The 7,267-nt window shown below is 41.6% G+C and overlaps 1 long non-coding RNA gene across 1 annotated transcript; it reads right to left on the reverse strand.

Annotated features, from left to right (window-relative positions):
- Positions 1–121: 121 nt before the first annotated feature.
- On the reverse strand, positions 122–4,718 carry LOC128327881 (uncharacterized). The gene is made up of 3 exons (XR_008308852.1): positions 4,565–4,718; positions 3,959–4,048; positions 122–886 (listed from the first exon to the last, which is right to left on the reverse strand). It is a non-coding gene; the product is annotated as an uncharacterized LOC128327881 (long non-coding RNA).
- Between the last annotated feature and the right edge of the window lie 2,549 nt (positions 4,719–7,267).

Genomic DNA, 7,267 nt, shown 5'->3' on the forward strand with positions numbered 1-7,267 from the left:
AGTGAATTGTGATGAGCAATTTTTAAAGGTTCAAGAAGTTTTACCTATCTTCTTAATAGAATATAAACAGTATTTGATAATCCAAAAACCTTTGGTTTAAGATGAGCGTTTACATTTTCACTCAGGCTATAAAAAGCACGGAAATTGCCAGTTAAGGTGCCTATCTTAACTTCCATGCCATATAAGCTCTAAAGACTTTGTGCAGTCTCATATATTATGGAGGCTTTAGAAATGAGGCTCCATGCAGCCCTCTTTGCCTTGATCTTTCAGCTGGACATTGGGCTCGGGGGGTGTGTGTTTCATCCAGGCAGAAATTCAGCAGATGCAGCTTTGTGACCCCTCTTACATCCTTTGGTGGGCCTCTCAAGCATCATCTCCAAGGCAACCTCCACCTCCTTCTGAATGTGCACAAGAATACTCACCAGCTTGTACCTCAACTCCTCTCACGTCCTCCGGTGAGCCTCTCAAGAAGCATCTTAAAGGTGACCTCTGCCTTCTTCTGAACATGTGCATGCATACTCACCAGCTTGCGCCTCAACCCTTCTCATATCTTCTGGTAGGCCTCTCAAGCAGCATCTCAAAGGCTACCTCTACATCCTTCTGAACATGCATGACCATATTCATCAGCTTGTACCTTAATTACCCTTACGTTTCTTGACCTCACTCACCTCTGCCTCCTTCTAAACACATGCACACACATACTCACCATCTTGTGCCTTGACCACTCTCACATCCTCCAGTGGGCTTCTCTAGCTGCATCTGGAAGGAGACCCCCGCCTTCTTCTGAATGCTTGCATGCACACACAGTGGGAACCTTCTAAAAGAATTGCTTCCATGCTTTGCAGCCACTGGTCACAACTTGCACAACAAAACTGTATATATACACCTGCAAGAAATGGAAAGTCTTGAAACCAGTCACCTTCATGTCCGTGGCATGGTCGAACAAGGTGTGCATGTTGAACATCATTTATGAGATAGTCTCTCACCAAATTTTGTTATTGAACAGGCATTTAAAAGAAGCAACAAGTCTACAGAAGGACTGACTAGAGGAAAAGGAATGACAGACAAACAGCAACATGTCTGGGTTCAGTTGATGGTTCCATGCAGTGAAGTGAACAGTGCAATGCATGAATTCACTGGTGTCATGTATCACACAAGTGAATAACTCAAAGCAGCTTTATATGCAAGCCAAATGATATTTCCGTGATGCTGAAGAAGTAATGAACTTCACACATGACCTGAACCCTTTTATGTAAGTTATTACACACATTGCATCAGAAGTGGTGCTCATGAGCCAATCAATGTGGACAATGCTGAAGAAGTTGGTATTCAGATACTTTAGTCCATGCAGGGACAAAGAATTTTCCAGGGCACTGGGACTATTCATTTCAAAAGAAAAAGCAGGTTGTTACCATGGGAATGAAGAACAAAATTATATTACACTGTAAAGTAGTCCATATTGACCCTCAGCTGCTATTTCAAAGCTTGAAAGTTATTGCCACAACAACAGACATAATAATGGAGGAGCTATTTCAGTATTAACTATGCTCCTACCTGTCGTTACTATTTAAAACATCACTTCTTTCAAGACAAGCAAGTAAGGCAGTACTAGCAAATACTATATATGACCAGAGGTAGAACTTTGGCTACATTCTTTGTGGCGATTCTGGTTAGAGTTAATCAGAATTTCTGAGCCCCATGAAACTGGTTGTGAGAATGCAGATTTCCTGAGCAATCCTGGTCAAACTGCTATGGTTAAACTGCATTTAATCAACTTGGATAACCAGGATCAGATCTTGGTTTTCTAGAGGTTTAACCACCATGGTTTGAGTGGGATTGCCCAGGCAATGTGCGTTCTCACAACCAGCTCAGTGGAGCTTCATGTTCCTTGCTAACTCTTTAACAAGGATTGCCATTGTTGTGAGAATGCAGCCATTGTCAGACAGCTACAACAGAAGATACAATTTACGTGTTAGATCTCAGTGCCCTGTTGCATCGACTATCCTGGTCTTTTCTCTTGCCACATTGTTCTCTAACATCTATAGCAGCTATGTCAAGCATGTTCTACACAAGTATGAGAAATCCACGATTGTGTTTGATGGCTACTCAGATGGTCCCTTGATCAAGGATGCAACTCATATGAGAAGATGTAGAGATTCAAGTTCACAAGTAGTTAAATGTAGCCCAACATGACAGACTGGAACAAGTTGTATGTCAGACAAAGCATGCAAAGAGGGATGTAGACTTCCTCATCGCACAGACAGCAGTTTATGCTGCACAAAGAAATGTTTTTGGTTGCAGAGGACACTATATCCTGATAGCAGAGGTGCTCTAACCCCCAGACCTTGGGGCTGTGGTCTGTGGCCTCCATGGTCCGGGGGGCCTCCAAATGTCTAGGGTGCCTCCTAGAGCCACCCTGCAACTGCCCGCCGTAGCAAAGCTACGTGGTATATATTTTTTTTAAATTAAAGCCACCGCACAGCCGAGGGGTGGGGTGGGGGTGTTGGCCCAGCAGTTGACCTCCTCTCCCCCCCAACCGGTGGCAGGGGGAGCATCCGCTGGGCACATCCTTTCAGCCCAGCAGCTGTAGTGAACTGCAAGAAACACCTGTGCAGTTCAGAGGAAGAGTGTCGCAAGCCTGTCACAGGCTAGATAGGTTTGGGGGGCCTCACAGCGGGGGGGGGGGCTTGGCAAAGGGCTGGTCCGAGTGCCAAGATCACTTAGGTGCACCCCCTGCCTGGTACTACTGCTGTTTTGAGGTGCACTTGCACAGTAGACATGTGCTGTTCAAAGCAGAACAAAAGCAGGGTACAAGGAAAAGCAAAACCTGATATATACAAGCAACTGAGTCAGCATTTTCTGGAACTATGTGTGGCAGCTTGCTCTTCATTCATGCTCTTTTGTAATGTGACACTACTTCCCAGTTATTTTACATAAACAACGGTAAAGGCCTGAAGAAGATGACAAAAGATTAATCCTCCTCCAGTAGGCTGAGGTATTCATATTCAGCCATGCTTGTCTGTCATGCTTTAACTTCTGGGGAGAGACCATTTATAGCTATGTATGATCACAAAATACTTTTAGTCTTTGCTACAAGTGCTACTGCCAGAAAGGGCCAACAAGACTGCTTATTAAGATCATTTGGAGAAGTCTGTCTGTGGTTGCCACCATTTCATCTCGTGGCAGCTCAGGGTTGGGCCTTTCCCATATCCTGCAGATTTTCATAACAAGGAATCTTATAACTCCTTGTTGTTATAAGAGCTTCACAATTTCTAGCAGCCTTTAAAAGAGGTCTCAGGAATCAGGATGCACTTACTCAACCAAGCCTTTGATCAGCTATGAGTTGGTTTTACTATTGTTATTGTTTTTAAATTATTGTAACTGTTTTTAATTGTTTGGTTTTAACTGTGATTTCATTGGTTTTATTTTTCTGTAAACTGCCATGAGATGTTTGTTTTTGGTGGTGTAGAAATGTAATAAATAAATAAATAACAGTAGCAACACACTCGCCGTCTCTTCCACCCACATCAGCTGCAGCCAAGTATCACAACTTATGGTTGGTTTGTTATTTAACCAAGTTCGGATTTGGCATCGCACCACATCACTTCTGCCTGCGGACTGAGGTTGGAAATCAGTTGACAATTGACTCCTTCCAGTACTTACAGACCGCCCAGTAGCACCTTCACCTCTCCTGAAATAATTAGATGCAATTGCAAAACAGACTGTAGAACATTACTTTGCTCATGCCAGAAATATGTCCTGGAGTGCTCCTCCACCTGTGGGGAATGTCATGGTATTCTATGTACCAACTCTAGATTTTGAGGATGGTTTCTTTGAAGAGTATATGTTGTGTACTGTCTTGTTTAATCTTTAACAAATAGCTCCAGAGATGTAAATTATATAAAGAGCTTTAATAACAACATTTAACTTAACATATTTACTAAGCCTTGTTTCCTACCAGTCTTTGTCTCAGAGTCTCTGTTTATGTTGGTACTTCCATCCTTTCTCTGCTGCCACTTCCTGTCTCTGCTGCACAGACTGCTGGTATCTGCAGCATTGGAGGAAAGTAAGCAGCTACACTACAGTACATGTAACAGAAACCCAACAGATGCTTCCTGTGCCTTCTAATAAAAACATTATATGCAAAATGTAATAAATAAATAAAATATAAATTTTATTATTTATCTTGTAGATCCATTTTACTTGAAATATCTCTGTTTCTAAGGGATCAATTCACTTTAAATGAATGTAGAATTGAATGGCAAAGTTAAATTTATGTTCTCATGTGATGAAGAGACATAATCTATGGACAATTGAGTAAGCATGTTCACAACATTTCTGCATATTGCTAGAGTAAGCTATATGAGATAGCATCTTGGCTTAGAGGCACAACTAAGAACTATTTTTGCCTTTATACTTTGAGGTTAAACCATAAAAAGAGTGACCTATTATCAAAGATCTATGGGGCGTATCTATCTCAATCCCACTAGATGATGGATGGCAGGTACAAAACGAATAGGTTTCCATGACATATATATTTTTACAGTCAGGGAACTAGCCCAACCTTGGGTTAAGGAATCTAGAACTCTAAGGGCCAGGTGAGTGTGAACCCTCCTTTCCCTTCTATATGTCCCAGTAGGTGCCCATGTCTCAAGTTTCCTTTCTCCTGGACCCCTTTTCTGGTTGCTCTTTCTCTTTGGACTCCTGTCCTCTTCAGCTGTCCTCAGGTCAACTGTCTCCTCCTCCTCTAACTGTCTTCCAACACACACACACACACACACACACACACACACACACACACACACACTTAACTGCCAAGTCTCTTTGTGACATCACAAGGTGGCTGTAGCACCTTGTGATGGGAAGGGCTGGGAAAGCATCACTTGGTCACTTCACATTTCAAAGAGTACTGCTTTTTAATTAATTAATTATATGTATAGGGATTGAGGGCAATGTATCCCATATTAGAGATGTGCACAAATGGTTTTTGAAGTTCGATTCAAGGTCGAATCTAATATGCCTGATTCAACTCAACCTCAAATCTTGCCCTTTTGAAGCAGGCCAGATTCAATTCGACCTAGATTTGATCTGATTTGAATTCAAATTGATTTTGATAAAAAATTTAAGTGCCAGGGGACAGCAGAGCGGGTAGTGTGGTAGTGACCAATGAGTGCCAACAATCACCCAAACTCAAAAGGAATTGGGCAAAGGGGTGATTTTTTAAAGGAATTTTTGAGTTTGAAGAGGGTTTTTTTTCCCCTGGCCACAGGGAATAATGTAGATTCAAAGTGGCCCTATTACTTTCCATGGGTAGCACCAAGGTGATCCAAAGCAGGCTGGGGGGTAGGGGACATTGGATGCCAACTACTCCCCCCCCCCAACCTGCAAACCAGTGGGGTACTCAGTTTATTTTTTTAGGAATTTTTAGACTCTCCTGTGTTATGACTTTTTCTCATAATGAATCTCTATGAAGATTCATAATACACCCAAGAATCTAAAAACTTTTTTTAAAAAACCCTAAAAAAAAAAAAAAAAAAAAAAACCTGAATGCCCCACTGCTTTGTGGGCTGGCCAACTAATCTCCAACCAGTCCAAAAGGCAGTGGGACACTCAGTTTATTTTTTAGGAACTTCTGAGTTTTTAGATTCTTTGGTGTGTTATGAATCTTCATAGGGATTCATTATGACAAAAAGTCATAATACACCAAGAGTCTAAAAACTCAAAAAAAAAAAAAAATCCTAAAAAATAAACTGAGTACCCTACTGGCTTGCGGGTTTGGTGGTAGGGGTGGTGCAATATTCCAAATGTGGCTGCACCATAGGTTTGAATAAGGCCATTATAATACTAACATTCTTTTTTCCCCTATCCCCTTCCTAATAATCCTTAGCATGGAATTTGCCTTTTTCACAGTTGCCGTGCACTGAGTTGGTCTGAGCTTTCGACCCTGGCCCCAAGGTCTCTCTCCTGATCAGGCACTAACAGCTCAGATACCATCAGTGTATATGTGAAGTTAGGGTTTTTTTGCCCCAATATGCATCACTTTACACTTGCTTACATTCAACCACATTTGCCATTTTGTCACCCACTCACCCAGTTTGGAGATATCTTTATGGAGCTCCTCACAATCTGTTTTGAATTTCATTTCCCCAAATAGTTTAGTGACATCTGCAAAGCTGGCCACTTCACTGATTACCCCAAGTTTTAGATCATTTATGAACAAGTTAAAGAGCACTGGCCCCAGTACTGATCCCTGAGGGGCCCCACTTCTTACTTCCCTCAATTGTGAAAACTGTCCATTTATCTGCCCCCCCACCCTCTCTTGTCCTTCCCCTCAGCCAAAGTTGCAACAGTTACTCCTGGTAACATAGGATTTGCAGGATAACAAGCGAACCAAAAAGCAAGGAGGGTCATCAGCCAATCGCCACACACTGCAAGGAACCAACCAGAGTGGCATTGAAGCTCAGAGGGACATGACACAATGGCAATGACAAAGGGAAACTCGAATCTTGAATCAATTAGAATTTAATCTGGGTAGACTCAATTTGAGCTCTATTTTGGCCAAGGGTGTGAGAGCAGATTCGTGAGAGCAGAACCCTAACCAGCTCAAATTGACCAACTTAGAGACAAATCATTTCAATCTTGAAACGATATGCACATCCCTATCCCATATGTTGTTGACCAAAAGTCCCAGCATCCCCAGTGAAAGGCCATTACAGCTGGGAATTCTGAAAGTTGCAGTCAACATCTGGAATTCTCTGTTACAGGGATCACTGGTCCTGGGATCTTTCTCTGTGTGTGTGTGGAGGGGATTCTTTTCCTTGGCCTTATCCATTTAGAAGATTGTTATATAATTTCTGGTCACTGGCTCACATAATGTGCAGTGTTACTACTCTGCAACACTGTGCATCATGTTGGTGGCTGTCTCTATTTTTAAAATAGCCATCGAATTTTTAAAAATGCCTTGTTATACCCCTGAAAATATGGTTGTCTGTCTTCCCAATATTTATAAGTAGCCCAGTGATGAAATGGTACCACAAATAAATATATTTACTATTCAAGTAATTATCTTTTGGCTGGGGAAGATACTGGGACATAATCAGGAAGTGGGTAGAGGGTTATAATAAAGGATTCATGTACAAAAGGAAGAATAAAATTTACATTAACAAAGCCCAGAACCTTTTAGAAACCATTATATGTAGTTGATTAATGATATCATATTCCCTCCATAGTCTTGCATTTTAACATGTTTCAACTATTTTGAAGTCCT

The sequence above is a fragment of the Hemicordylus capensis genome, chromosome 5 (genome assembly GCF_027244095.1).
Source record: "Hemicordylus capensis ecotype Gifberg chromosome 5, rHemCap1.1.pri, whole genome shotgun sequence".
NCBI classification, from domain to species: Eukaryota; Metazoa; Chordata; class Lepidosauria; order Squamata; family Cordylidae; genus Hemicordylus; species Hemicordylus capensis.